Source organism: Budorcas taxicolor, chromosome 19 (assembly GCF_023091745.1).
Source record: "Budorcas taxicolor isolate Tak-1 chromosome 19, Takin1.1, whole genome shotgun sequence".
Taxonomy (NCBI): domain Eukaryota; kingdom Metazoa; phylum Chordata; class Mammalia; order Artiodactyla; family Bovidae; genus Budorcas; species Budorcas taxicolor.
Genome location: NC_068928.1, coordinates 60,107,280 through 60,123,270, shown reverse-complemented (window position 1 = coordinate 60,123,270; position 15,991 = coordinate 60,107,280).

Here is a 15,991-nt window from a genome sequence, read left to right as displayed (position 1 = left end):
AATCTGAATCAGCAGTGTTAATACAATGATCTGAGACTAGAAAACAAACTCGTGGCTACCAAAGGGGAAAGGAGGAGGGTAAATAAGGGGTATGGGATTAATAGGCACACAGTACTACGAATAAGCAGATAAACAGCAAAGACCTACTGTATAGCCCAAGGAATTGTAAGTATTACCATAACTTATAATGGAGTTCAGTTCAGTCACTCAGTCGTGTCTCACTCTTTGTGACCCCATGGACTACAGCATGCCAGACCTCCCTGTCCATCACCAACTCCTGGAGTTTACTCAAACTCATGTCCGTTGAGTCGGTGATGCCATCCAACCATCTCATCCTCTGTTGTCCCCCTCTCCTCCTGCCTTCAATTTTCCCAGCATCTGGATCTTTTCAGATGAGTCAGCTCTTCACAACAGGTGGCAAAAGTATTGGAGTTTCAGCTTCAGCATCAGTCCTTCCAATAAATATTCAGGACTGATTTCCTTTAGGATGGACTGGTTGGATCTCCTTGCAGTCCATGGGATTCCCAAGAGTCATCTCCAACACCACTGTTCAAAAGCATCAGTTCTTTGGCACTCAGCTTTCTTTATGGTCCAAATCTCACATCCATATATGACTACTGGAGAAACCATAGCCTTGACTAGATTGACCTTTGTTGGCAAAGTAATGTCTCTGCTTTTTAATATGCTGTCTAGGTTGGTCATAACTTTTCTTCCAAGGAGTAAATTCATGGCTGCAGTCACCATCTGCAATGATTCTGGAGCCCAAAAAACTAAAGTCTGCCACTGTTTCCCCATCTATTTGCCATGAAGTGATGGGGCTGAATGCCATGATCTTAGTTTTCTGAATGTTGAGCTTTAAGCCAAGTTTTTCACTCTCCTCTTTCCCTTTCATCAAGAGATTTTTTAGTTCCTCTTCACTTTCTGCCATAAGGGTGGTATCATCTGCATATCTGAGGTTATTGATATTTCTCCCACAATCTTGATTCCAGCTTGTTATAACAGAGTATAATCTGCAAAAATACTGAATCACTATGCTGTACACCTGAAACTAATATGTGTGCTTGCTCAGTTGCTCATTTGTGCCTGACTGTTTGCAAATCCATGGAGTGTAGCCCACCAGGCTCCTCTGTCCTTGGGATTCTCCAGGCAAGAATACTGGAGTGCATTGCCATGCCTTCCTCCATGGGATCTTCCTACACAGGAATCAAATCCAAGTCTCTTGTGTCTCCTGCCATTGGCAGGTGGGTTCTTTACCCACTGAGCCATCTGGGAAGACCACTTTAGAGTATATGACTACCTTATTTATAGTTGAGTCTCACTTAGCTGACTCCTGTTCTTTCACAGATCTCCACTAGCCCTGGGTAAAGATGACTAGATTTAAGATTTGATGTAGTTTCTATCATCAGTGAGTTCACAAATTGGAGACAGGGAGATAGATGTGTGAACACATTACTATAAACATGAAAAGAGGTGGAATAGATTACTGTGTGGAGGCGGGTAGGGTGAGGGGAAGGGACATCTTCCAGAGAAAAGTAACAGGGTGTACCGAGATACTGAAATGAATAAGGAATAAAATGGAACATGGAGGGTGGAAGGCACAATCCTGGAGAGAGGGTCCAGGTGATCTCAGAGCATCTTTTGTTGTTGTTGTGTTGCTAAGTTGTGTCTGACTGTTTGTAACCCCTGGACCGCAGCATGCCAGGACAGCTCTACTCTCTCCCGCAGTTTGATCAGATTCATGTCTATTGCCTTGATGATGCCATCCAACCATCTCATTATTCTCTGCTGCCTCCTTCTTGTTTTGTCTTCAGTCTTTCCCAGCATCAGGCTCTTTTCCAGTGAGTTGGCTCTTCACATCAGGTGGCCAAAGTATTGAACTTCAGCATCAGTCCTTCCGATGAGTATTCAGGTTGATATCCTTTAGGATTGACTGGTTTGTTCTCTTTGCAATCCATGGGACTCTCAAGGATCTTCTCCAGCACCACAATTAGAAAGCATCAATTCTTCAGTGCTCAGCCTCCTCTGTGGTCCTACTCTCATATCTGTACATGACTACTGTAAAAACCATAGCTTTGACTATATGGTCCTGGTGGATAACCTGTCCTGGGCCTTATTAGAGATGAACTTGGCAGGATTTCAGCCATCAGGGAATATCTAATCTACAAAAGTAGACAGAAATAAAGCATTTTTACTATTGATGTGGGAGCCTGAGGGAGCATTCATTCCGTTTGTGGAACCGCATAAAGATCCCTTGGGGGGAGCTGCCCTCCCACTGGGTGCAGACTTGGCAGCTGGTCCATTGCATGGTAAAGTACTAGAACCTCAAATTTCTCTTTGAGTTCCATCAACTGTATTGTATTAGGATCTATGGAAAACAAAGTCCTCGTATTTATCATATTGGTTTGAGGGGATCTGGCTTTTCACCCTTGTCCAGAGTTGGATGTGTTATGTTTCTTAAACTATTCTAAAAGTGGTTGGTGTTATGTAAGTGGAGATTTTTGAATCGTCTAAGGCCAACTTGAAAATTCTGCATATTTGTAAAAAATCAGCCCATTCCTAGACATCATGTTTATTTCTCAAGTGGTGGCACTATTTTTAGAAATAAAGGACTTCAAAACCTTCATCCACATTTTTCATCCATTACACAATGTGTTCCTCAAACATATGCAAAACAATGACATGGAGAAATCTTGAGATTGGGGGAGGGGAGGGGAACAGCAGCTCAATTTGAAAGTTTGCTAACACATATTATGATTTATTATTTAACAGTTGGCTCCATTTGGCGTCTGGAGATTTTCTCAAATGCAAGCGCGTGTAGTGTATTAAGGTTTATTTGAGTATTAAGCAAGCATCTTTGGTTGAAATGTGGCTAGCATATTTGACTGAATAAGAAATGAGGAGATGACACAGCTCAGTGATTGATAATATTTAGGGAAATATTTACAAACGTACATAATATTTTGTTGATTCTCCAGGCTTTTCTGTGCCTATTCCCATCTGTATTTTTTTTTTTTAATGAAGAAGATTCAAAGTAATTACCCAGATGTCTTTTCTTACGATTCAGCATGGACAATATTTGTAATATTTCCATACATGGTCAAATGCGGAAACCTAATTGGGCCAGTGTTAACCACTTTCTCCTCCTACCCTATTTTGGTTAATTTGTCTGTGAATGCAGATTTTTTTTTTTTCGAATGTATCATTTGATCCCTCCCCTATCAAGTGTAGAGACTTCCAGATTCTTGTCTCTTAAATGGTTGTGCTGCTGAACGCACGGTTCATAATGGAATAAATGTAGGATGTTTGTGGGGTGAACTCAACAACTTCTGGATAAAATTTGAAACACCTGTAGAATTTAAGATTAGTAGAGCTTCTGAAGATAATAAAGGGCTCAGACATGCTGAGGACTGTGGTTGAATTTTCATCATCATTTACACATAATGCATTTGTATACCTTCCTTAGGAATTCCTCCTTTTGTTTGTGATTGAAGGAAACAAATTTACTGATATATGTGATGGCACAGTATGTCAAATAGTGAGAGGCATTAACTGGTACTCTTCTGAGACCTGATCTCGGCTCTTTTGGAGTCACGGAGACTAAAAGGGTACATGAGGTTAGGGTTCGAGTCATAGCCTCCTTGATTGGCGTTCGATGAATGCTTATCAAAGGCTCTTTCTCAGAAACAACCAGAAAGAGTCATATTTATACTAGTCAGGGATTGAAGAGAGAAGTTGGAAAGGACTGACGGAGTATATCTCCACAGCCCTTCAGGAAAGAGACACATTTTAACAGTAGAACTGCAGGTTTCGTGCGTAGGGCTGTTTCTTCAGCCTCTCCCAGCTCTTACTCACCAGTCAGCTTGATCTTCATTTGGTTTCCTGAGCAGATTTCTCTGCTACAAAGAGAATGTGTTGAAGAGCCAACATGAATATCAGTCTGCTTGGCAGTCAGAGCCTCATAAATTATTCTGTTGGTTCTTTGACACAAATCATTCTCATGTGAGTTTGAGTTGCATAAGCTGGATTATTTTTCTTTGTGCCTGATTACCACTGGCAAAGCTTCTTATTAAATATCATCTCAAGATATGTGAAAGCAAGAAAACCAAACCTCTGGAGTACAGAAGGATAACTGAAATATTTTCCCTAATACCCACCCATCCACCTCACCCCAATAATTAGAGTGGCATGGGCTAATTGTTTAAACCATTGTAGACATTCATGGTAGACACTGCAGAATATTATAGATAGATTTAGGTATCCTTTCTTCTAGCCTTTTGATCTAAGCATAAGGTACAGGGTTATAATGAACATAAATATTGCTTACATTTAATTGAAGGCTTATGCAAAGCACTGTTTAAGTGCCTGCTGTGCATCCATTCATTTTAATCCACAAAGCAATGTCATGATGTGGGTAGCATTATCATCTCATTTTGTAGATGAGGATATAGAGGTACTGTGATCTTAAGTAACTCATATCACAGAGTAAATGATGGAGCTGTGATAAATTAAGATGGTCTCATTTTATAGCTTAAGTTCTTTTTTATTTCTAATTTTACTTGGGTATAGTTGACTTAGAATGTTGTGTTAGTTTCTTGTATACAGCAAAGTGAGTCAGTTATATATATATATCAGTTATATATATATATATATCCCCTCTTTATAGGATTCTTTTCCCATACAGATCATCACAGAGTACTGAGTAGAATTCTTTGTGCTTTACAATAGGTCCTTATTAGTGATCTATTTTACATACAGTAGTGTATATGTGTCAATCCCAATCTCCCAATTTATCCCACACCTTCCCAGTAATCATACATTTGTTTTCTATATCCATGAGTCTATCCCTGTTGTGTAAATAAGTTCATTTGTATCATTTTTAACATTCCACATATAAGCTATATCATATGATATTTGTCTTTCTTTGTATAGCATAAATTCTTAACTATCATTATGCTGTTACATTTTATTTATAATCTGCACGCTGCTGTTCTGAATTCACATAGTGCCTTCTCTACAGAATAGTTAAGTTTTAGAAACCTTCTCAACTATCACCCAATTGCTCACGACTATGTAAGTCTCAGTTTGATTTTGTCTTGAGAAGGCTCGATGTTAAATTTGCTCATCTATGTAATGACATGTCAATACTTTCCTCCTAGTGGTAGCAAAACTAGGCTGTTTAAGAATCAAATGAAGGACATGTCCATATGGTGTCAAAGCTAAATGTTCTGTCCTGGGTCCCCTTTAATATTCTTAAATTATAACATGTGTTATATTAAATCTTTGAAATTTGACATGAGAGATAAAGATCAAAACACTGTCTAACATTGCGTGGGTTGAAGATTAGTTCAGATTGTCCCGAGACAAGAGATGACCAAGGAAGTCGTCTAATGAAAGACAGGATACCATGACTGCTTTCTCTTTCTGAAAGTGTCAATCAGAGTACAAATTAATGCACTGCATGTAATGGGCAGAATGCTCTCCATTCTGATCTAGTTCTAACTGATGTAAATTTAAGCATTTCTTCGGTTCAGCGAAAAGCCCTGAACTGGTGGTCTCTTTGAAGTGCTGATCTAGGACATCTGCATGCCTGTGGGTGGTTTTTGTCTTTCTTTTGTCAGAAAGACTGCATTTGTTTGAGTCCCCAAAGATGTAAATAAATTAAACAAGAATGCAAAAATTTGATAAAGCGTATGGCTCTGGAAACTTGATGCTACATGAAAAATTCAAAATTTTGGTTTTTCTTCTTTTAAAAAAAAATCTGATTAATGAGCACTTAAATAAGTAGGGATTTTCAGAGGTTATCATGAGTTCACTAAGATTATATTTTTTTAAGCATGTTACATTTTCTTTCCTTCCTCCCTCCCATGGTCTCTCTGCTTTTTTCAAGGAATACTATATTCATGGATTGACCAAGTGCTTTAACTTAAAGTACTTTGCTTACCTAATTTTTTTTTTGGCAAAGACCCTCATGGTATCAAGAGAATTATGCCAAAATAAGGTTGCAAAATGAATCGCTTCCAACCCTTTGGGGAGCAGGGTGTGGAGGCAGTCAGTCCCAATATGCCTAATAGTATTACAGACTATTAACTTACAGTAGCTTAATAATAATTTATAACAATTTAGTAATCATGCTGGAGGTTTTAGGGAGCTACAGCAGTGTGTAAAGAGTATGAAAATATGGTCAAGAAAAAATATCTAATACTGAACTAAGCATTATAGGTAGAAGGTTAATACCTATAAGAAGAGGTGATGAATCTTTGTACTATCAGGAATATTGCACCTTCAGTTTACTTCTAGGGACCATCCTTTTGCAAGTACATTGATTTCTAGATTTGCGTACATTCAGAGAAAGCTATGAAGGTAGCAAGTGGTGATGGCTGGACACTTTTTTTTTTTTTTTTAAATTTTGGCCACATCACTCAGCTTGTGGGATCTTAGTTCCCTGACCAGAAATTGGACCTGGGCCGCTGGTGGTAAGAGTGCAGAGTTCCCATCACTGGACCGCCAGGGAATCCTCACAGTGCAGAGTGTTTAAATTTCCATGTGCATATAAATTAGCTGATTACCTTACTTAAGTTTTTAATTCTGATTCAGTAGGTCTGAGATGGGACCCAAGCGCCTTCCTTTCTATGAGCTCCTAGGCGATGCTGATGTTACTGGTTTGTAGACAACACTTTGAATACCATGGCTGTAGCAGAATGGCTGGACGGTGCTGTGAGTCCATTCAAATGGAATGGTTTTATATTTATACTGGCTTATGTTTACACTGTTGTGTGGGTTTTTCTCCTCACCTTGCTTGTTTTCTTGGGAGAGGACAAGGAGAAAACAGTAAGTAGGAGTTTAAGTTGGATATAGAAAACCCTGAGGAGAGGAATGGATGGATCTGGAAGAAAAGCAAGTCCAGAGTACTCAAGGTCCCAATGAAGTTGAAAAGCTGTCATCACAGAAGTGGCAGGAAAAGCAAGCTGGAAGACGAGGAGCTTATGAGTGAGGATTTTGAAAGTGAAAGAATTACAGATGCTGACAAGATCCAGATGCAACCCCGCTTGGGGTGGTGATGGTCTCACTCTTCTATCATGCCCAGAAGGGTGAAGAGGGCTGGGCGCTGCTCAGCTTTGGCATGTTCATGGCTGTGTACTTGGGGGCACTTACGTGAAGGGCACTTATCAGTCTCGAAGCTCTTGTGGACACTTATCTTTTGATCTCTTGGGATTTCTCTTGGATTAATTCGTTCACATGACAAATGGTTATTGAGTGTTTACTAGGAGTGAAACACTGTCTCTGCGTGGCAAGACGGTGCTTGCGTTCTGGTGGGTTTGTGCCTCTGGAGTCCTTGTTTCCATGTGGATGACATGTCACAAAGGATCACAGAATGATATATGTGGGAAAAGAATCTAAAACAGAGTGGGTGTATGTATCTGTATAACCGATTCACTTTGCTGTACACCTGAAACTAACACAATATTGTAAATCAGGTATACTCCAATAAAAGTTAAAAAAGAAAAAGGAAGAAAAGATACCCCAAAGGATCACAGACTCGCTCCCGCAAGCTTCCTCACCAAATTGGAAAAAAAAAAAGAAGGAAACAAGAAAACAAAAAGAGCAGAACGATAACAAAAGTAAAATTAGAAAAAAAAAAAAAAACTGGAATACATAAAAAATGAAACAGATACAAGATACCTGAGATGAAATTAGATCACCTCTAGAAAGTGAAGTCACTCAGCCATGTCCGACTCTGCGACGCCATGGACTGTAGCCTACCAGGTTTCTCCGTCCATGGGATTTTGCAGGCAAGAATACTGGAGTGAGTTGCCATTTCCTTCTTCAGGAGATCTTCCTGACCCAGGGACTGAACCCGTGTCTCCTGCATTGTAGGCAGATGCTTTACCATCTGAGCCACCAGGGAAGTCCTCTGCTAGAGCTGTTGAAGATGATATAGCTGAGCCTGCTTGCAGGGCAGGAGTAGAGTTGTAGACGTGGAGAGTGAATTTGTGGGCACAGAGGGAAGGGGAGGGTGGAGTGAAATTGGAGATTAGGATCGGCATGCACACACTGCCACATGGATCACAGCTCTCGGGGGCTGCTGGTAGCTCAGGGAGCACACCCGGTGCTCGGCAATGACCAGGAGGGGCGAGTGGGGGATGGGAGAGAGATCCAGGAGGGAGGGGCCTGTGTTTGCAGGTAGCTGATCCTCTGTGTTGTACAGCAGAAACTGACACAGCATTTAAACCAGTTATACTCCAATAAAAAGAAGAAAAAAAGCCTGGCCCCATTTTTTTTTTCATGGCATGAAACTTTGGGTTTAGTTTTCATTATGATTAGAGTGAACAAAATTAGTTTGTGTGAAAAACAGCAAAGAAAGTCACTTTGGTCAGCTTTGAGAAACTGATCTGCTTTTGTCAAAACCAAAGGAACCCTTTTATCCCATGTTGCTGAGAGTTACCTGAATGTGGAGGACAGGAACATGTACGGAATGGAAGACCTGCAAATCACAAAGGGTAGCAACTGAAGATTACAGACGACTTGAGTTCTGAGAATGTAGAGCTGAGAGCGTCGCCTACCATTGCAAGAGAAAAATGAAAGGTCACTTATGTCTGCCCATCATCCGGGTTTTCTACCTTTAGTTACGGTGTGAGTGCATGCTAGGTCGCTTCAGTCATGTCTGACTCTTTGTGACCTCATGGACTGCAGCCCTGCAGGCTCCTCTGTCCATGGGCTTTTACAGGCAAGATTACTTGAATGGGTTGCCCTTCCCTCCTCCAGGGGACCTTCCCAACCCAGGGATCGAACCCAGGTCTCCTGCATTGCAGGTGGATTCTTTACTGCTGAGCCACCAGGGGAGCCAACTAACCTAAGCTAAACCCATAAAATAAATGAATGCATAATAAATATTTTCATTTAATTTTCAGTCGCTGTATCCAGGAAGGTCAGATAATTTAGCATCTCATGACCTGAGTTTGCTGACTGGTTGCTCCCTTGTTCTGTTACTGATTTTAGTATTTCTATCTATACAGTGATTTCTGCTCTGACTTTGTACTTTCCCCAGATCTGTCCTTGATGTGCTGTGAGCGAAAGCTGCTCACCTCAGAGATCAGAACTGCAGATCAGTTACATAAAATAAAAGGAAAGCTTCCTCTGTTCTTCTGATAAATGTGGATTTGGTTTTGGCATTCTGTCTTGGCACAGCTATTCCTTTCGACTTTTGATGAATAGAAGACTGTACTCTTTACCTTTGAAATCTGGCTACAGAATCACACCACACTCCCAAACATTCATTTTCCTCTAACATTTCTCGGAACTTTTTGCCCGAAGCCTACTCTTTCCTTTCCTGGATCACTCCTGAGGCTGATCCTTTTTTTTTCTTTAGTTTGTCCTTATCAGTGAGAGCAGCGATGCTGATGTGAGTGGTGAAAAGAAGATCAGCATCAGGCAGGTAGGACTGGAGTATGAGGATAAATTACAAGGGAGAGGAAGCCAGCTTGGGAAGACAGAATTTCTGGTCTCATAGTTCAGTCCAACCTTATGAGATAATAGATTTAGGAGTGTGCTTCAGCCGTCATTTATGCAAGCTGATGATGAACTGCACTTTTTCTGTTTCAAAGGGAGAAAGGACCACAAAATGTCTTTGGCCACCAAAAAGCTCAGCTCTTACAAAATATTTTGGTGAGCTAAGTGTAATGAATCAGAAAACATACGGATTGAATTTCCACCGTTATACTCATGGGAGGCCTTTTTATTTTATTTTTTTAATGGGAAAAAGAATGCAGTTGACAAACAGGGTTTAGGTTTTTCTGAATCAAATATTTAGAATCCAGTTCAAGAGATACTCAAGAATCTGAATGAACAGAAGTTCCTTGGTCCAGTCTTCATTTTATCATTTATTTCGACTGACTTTAGCCTTTATGTGTTCATATGCCACAAAGAGGAAATAGGTAAATATGAGCAAGCCAACTTTAAAGGTAAGCATCATTTTTTATTTTTATTTTTATTTTTTTGAGCTGGAGTATAATTACGTTACAATGTATTAGTTTCTGCTGTAAAACAGCATGAAACAGCCATATGTATACATATACCCCTCCCTCTTGGGTCTCCCTCATACCAGTCATAATGGCCATCATCAAAAATCTACAAACAAGGAATGCTGGAGAGAGTGTGGAGAAAAAGGAACCCTCTTACACTGTTAGTAAGAATGTAACTGATACAGTCCCTGTGGAGAACAGTATAGATGTTCCTTAAAAAACTAGACAGAGAGCTATTACGTGACCCAGCAATCCCGCTACTGGCACATATTCCCGGAGAAAACCATAACTCTGTAAGCATCAGTGTTCATAGAAACTTCCTTAATAAAGTTCGGCTCTTGCAGAGTTAGCTATATATTTATCTCAGAAGGACATTTTTTTCCCCCTCTGAGACTGTCACTGGTGCTTCCATTTTAATGGCAATAGACAGATAGGTTTGACAGAAGACTGACTGCCTGTAGGCTGTCTTTGAACCAGATTTAGATGTAGGAGAACTTTTTCTTTATTGCCGATTCACCTCTCAGTTTCAGCATGGCTTCCTCCTCTGCTGCCCTTGTCTACCTGATGTCCAGGGCTGTGGGCTTTTCCACTTTCCCCACAGGCCACATTATCAAAGCTTATCCTTCTCCAGTGCCAGTTCTGCACTGTCCAAAAAGTACTTGTTAATTACGTAAATTGCTCTGAACTCAGTCCAAATCTTTTTTTTAGCTGGGGTACCTTTTAGACTCTTGAGATCCCTTGGACCACATGGAGATCAAACCAGTCCATCCTAAAGGAAACCGACCCTGAATATTCATTTGAAAGACTGATGCTGAAGCTGAACCTCCAATACTTTGGCCACCTGATGTGAACAGCCGACTCAATGGAAAAGACCCTGATGCTGGGAAAGATTGAGAGGAGGAGGAGAAGGGGATGATAGAGGATGAGATGGTTGGACGGCATCACCGACTCGGTGGATGTGAGTTTGAGCAAGCTCTGGGAGATAGTGGAGGACAGGGAAGCCTAGTGTGCTACAGTCCATGGGGCCACAAAGAGTTGGACACAACTTAGTGACTGAACAATAACCATCACAAAAACCCTATAGTAACCTTAAATCTTATCACTAGGTGCAAACCAATTAAATGTATAAATGGCAAAACTCAGGAGAGGGTTTCCAAAGATCTGACCAGTCATGTTCTCCTTATGATAAATTGCATTTATGGCCTCAGTTCTCTTTTCTTTGAATCCCTGTACTTTGCCATATTACTTTGAAGTTTCTCCTACTTATAAGTAGGCAGAGTATAACTTCCTATAAACTTGGCTCTCAATTTATCTACATGACTGCTTTGACCAGTGAAATATTACAGGACGTGAATTAACCAAAGATTTAAAAAGCTCTGAAACAGCTGGGCTCACTCCCTTGTGTGTCATCTGCCATCACAAGAAGAACATGCCTCGGCTTGCCCAGGAGAAATACGAGACAGGAATGGAGCCGTGCCATTCACGATAGCCAAGACATGGAAGTGACCTCCATGTCCATCAGCAGATGAGTGGGTAAAGGAATATAGTGTTGGGTTGGCCCCAAAAGTTCGTTCAGGTTTTTCCAGAAAAACCAAAATGAGTGTTTGGCCAACCCAGTACCTACACACAATGGAATGCTGCTCAGCCTTTGGGCTTCCTTGGTGGCTCAGATGGTAAAGAATCCACCTGCCAATGCAGAAGACCTGGGTGTGATCCCTGGATCAAGAAGATCCCCTGGAGAAGGAAGTGGCAACCCACTCCAGTATTTTTGCCTGGAGAATCCCTTGGTCAGAGGAGCCCGGCAGGTTCCAGTCCCTGGGGTCACAGAGCCGGACATGACTGAGCAGTCACGTCACGTGTGCAAAGCTGTATGTTACCTTGTGTCTCTGTATGAACCCTGTACCAGCCCACTTACTGAGTGCCTTTGGAGTGCTTCGCACTGTTCTAAATGCTTTACACATGTTAACACGTGTGTCTTCACAGCTGTGAAAATCCTATGTGAAACAAGCCTCAGGCTTTCCCCCGTCACGGGGAGACATCTCACCACAGTCCGTTTCTGTGTGTTTCTACTCTCACACAAAACGCTGTGCTTCTGACACTTCTGCTCACCACGTGCGTGCAGGTTCCCCCCACATCGTGCGGTCTCTGCAGCCCCAGCTGGGGGGTCCTACCGTCTAACTGGGTTCTAACACAGTCTACCTGGAGACAGCTTCAGACCCCACAGATGGTCCCACAAGACTGCTTCCTCTCCCCCCGACTTCAGACACAAATCCAGGTTGTCACCATGCTTCTGACCCACTGGTGGAGACGGAAGGTCCCCTCAACCCCTCCTTTGTCGTTTAGTTGCTCAGTTGCGTCTGACCATTTGCAACCCCATGGACTGTAGCCTGCCAGGCTCCTTGTCCATGGGATTTTCCAGGCAAAAATACTGGAGTGGGTTGCCATTTCCTCCTCCAGGGGGTCTTCCCCACCGAGGGATGGAAGCTACATCTCTGACAGGTGAGTTCTTTACCACTGAGTCACCAGGGAAACCCCTACCCCTCCTTGGGTTCAATTAACTTGCTAGAGCGGCTCACAGAACTCAGGGAAACGCTTTCTTACTTTTACAGTTGATGAAAGGATGTGAGGAAAGGAAAGGTGCAGATGGACAGTCGGATGAAGACGCGTAGGACCAGTTCCCAGAGGGTCTTGAGTGAAGGAGCTTCTGTCTCCCCCAGGAGGTGGGGTGTGTCGCCTTCCTGATGTGGACGTGTTCTTGCAAACCTGGGAGCTCTTAGAATTCCTGCACTTTTGAAATTTTTATGGCGACTTCTTCACAGGGACATGATGGATCATTGACTCCATCTTCATCTCGTCTCCTGTCTCAAGAGGATGGGACTGGGGTGGGGATGACTATTTCAATCATCTAATCATGGCTTGGTCTTTCTGGTGACTGGTCCTCACCCTGGAGCCATCCTGCAATCCACCCACAGTCGTCTCGTTAGGATAAGAAACATTCTTCTTTCCCTCAGGAGCTCAGTGTCAGGAAGAGAAGTCAGACACCAATATTAGAATAAGGGATGTTCTTATCACTTAGGCAACTGCAAAAGTTTCAGGAGCTCTGTGCCAGGAACTAGGGGCAGAGACCAACTCACACGTGTATTTTCTAGTATCTCACACTATGGGATAGAAAATATTTATTACTTCCTCATTTCTTAATGCTAAAAATCATTTGAGCCTTATACCAACTCCATTATATGGATGTCAAATGTTATTATGCCCATTTTCTAGGTATTTTCTATGGGCTGCATTTTTAATTTAACTTGCAACCTTGTGAATCAGCCACAAGTGTAAATATGCCCCCTCCCTCTTGAACCTACCCCCAGCCCCTGACCCCAGGCCCCAGGGCAGGAGTAGAAATGAAGGCGTGGATAGTGGACTTGTGGACACAGCAGGGGAAGGAGGTGGGGGACGGAATGAGAGAGCAGCTCTGACACACAGACCTTCACCACATGTCAGACGGAGCCCGTGCGAAGTTCCTGTGTAATGCAGGGAACTCACCAAGGTGCTCTGTTTGCCTTTTCATTTTATATTGAAGCATAGTTGATGAACAGTGTTGTGTTAATCTTAGGTGTACAGCAAAGTGATTCAGGTATCCATATACATGTATCTTTATCAAATTCTTTCCCCAATTAGATTGTTACAGAACACTGAGCAGAGTTCCTTGCACTCTACAGTGTGTGGACTTTACCTGCTCTTACCTCATGTGATTTTTTCATCAGTTATATGGACTAGTAACTCTATATGCTTATCCCCATTTTAAAGGTGGGAAAACTGAACATCAACAATGTCAACGGTTTTGCCCAAGTTCGCACACCTAGTGAAGCTGTGCTGAGACACGTAGCCCAGCCACTGCCCAGACTGCCTTCTGTCCCCCGGCTGTGGGCTCAGAGGTTCCAGCCACAGTGAGCTCATAGGATCTGGGTCTACTTGCTTCCTTTGTGACACCCAGGGAAAGAAGTTCTGGAGCCAGTTCATTGATCCAAACTGGCCGTCTGGGCTTCTGGCTCACTATTTCTGCAGCAGTTCCTTAAAGAAGTGAGATCAACTCCAAAATCCTGTTCCGCAGCAGTTGTCTCATCCACAGGGGACCCAGGTGTCCTCTCAGAAAGACCTTCACAATACCTAATAATAACACTACTCAATAATGAGCTCATCTCAAAAGTTCACTATAATTCACTAGGAGCCACATTCTCCTACAAGCCAGGGAAACTAAGGATAAAGAAAATTTACTTTTGGACTTCCCTGATGGCTCAGTGCATAGGAATCTGCCTGCCGATGCAGGGGACATAGGTTTGATCCCTGGCCTGGGAAGATCCCACGTACTGTGGAGCAGCTAAGCCCACGCACCAGAATTACTGAAGCCTGCGGGCCCTAGAGCCCAGGCTCTGAAGCAAGAGAAGCCTGCACAGTGCAGCTGGAGAGCAGCCCCACTGTCTGCAGCAGCAGAAGGCCCCCGCAGCAACCACGACCAGCACAGCCAAAAATAAACGCATTCAAGAAAAGAGAATTTAACTTTCTTCTTTCCTCTTAGCCATTCTACCTGAATATTTTTCTGCTCTCCCTTCCCAAGTTCCAGTATTACCTTTTCTTGCTTGTGGGATTGCTTATCGAGGTGAACATCCCACATTTCGTTTCCTTTTTTTCCAGTCGCCCAAGTAGATCTGTGATATAAACTCAGAAATAGTTGTTGGAACTGATCCTGGCTTCCTGAAATGCTCTTGCTTGTGCCGGAGGGCCAGAGTTGAAGTCTGTTATAAGTCAGGTGGTTAAGAAATAATTTAGCTGGTGCCCTTGACATAAGAAGAAGGCATGGATTAGGCAGCCAAGGTTTTGAGTAGAAGGATGATGTAGAGCACGAGGACTGATACGAAAAAAAGGCAAATTAGGAAGTACAAATGTAAAATTCATTGGTCTGTTCCAGTTAGCTTTGTTAAGATAATTGAATGTGGTAATCATGTACAAATATGAGAGGTCTTTTTAAAAACATGTAATCAAAAATGTGCTATCACTTTAAAATCTATTGAAATATAGACTTTCTAATGCCCTCTAAACAGTGGTCTCTGACAATTTTGGTTGAGCGCCCAAGTTTGAGTCTGGGGCCTACATCAGAAAGCACGATGCTGTTAGCTATTTGCCATCTCAGTAAAGAGCTGTGCTTAGTTGCTCAGTCGTGTCTGACTCTTTGCAGCCCCGTGGACTGTAGCCTGCCAGGCTCCTCTGTCCATGGGATTCTCCAGGCAAGAAGACTGGATGGGGTTGCCATCCCCTCCTTCAGGGGATCTTCCCAACCCAGGGATCAAACCCAGATCTCCTGCATTGCAAGTGGATTCTTCACAGTCTGAGTCACCAGGAAACCCCAGTTCATCAAAAATAATAAAATGTAAACAATGAAAGAAAAAAATGAAAGAAAAAATCCCACCCCTTTAAATTTGGCAGTTATTTTAAATAAGACTAAAAACAATGAGAAAAACTCTGTGATATACTATTTTACAAGTATTATATTTTTAGAAGCATTTTCTGTAAAAATAAGCACATTGGATGACATCTGGTAGCACTTTGTACATTTTGACTCCAATTTCTTTGCTGTGAACCTATTTTAGGTGTCATGCTGTCTTTGTAAATTTACTCTGGGATCTTTCATTCCACTCAAAGCATCCTCTTTTTCAGTGTTTCCTTATATAATATTTTCATAAACTGTTTTCAAAATTTGAGTAGTCATTTATTGTTGAGAATGTACTTTCTCAGTTACATCTCATTTATTGGTTCAAAAAGTATATTTCATTATTGAAGTATAATTTGTTGAGTACATGCTTAGTTAAGATCTGCTAGTAATGTTTTTTTTTCCCCTATAGTAAATCTCTCTAACAGTAATCTCATATTTCTTCTGAATTTCTTCTAATCTTCAGCAAAGTTTCTCTGTGTGTAGCAAA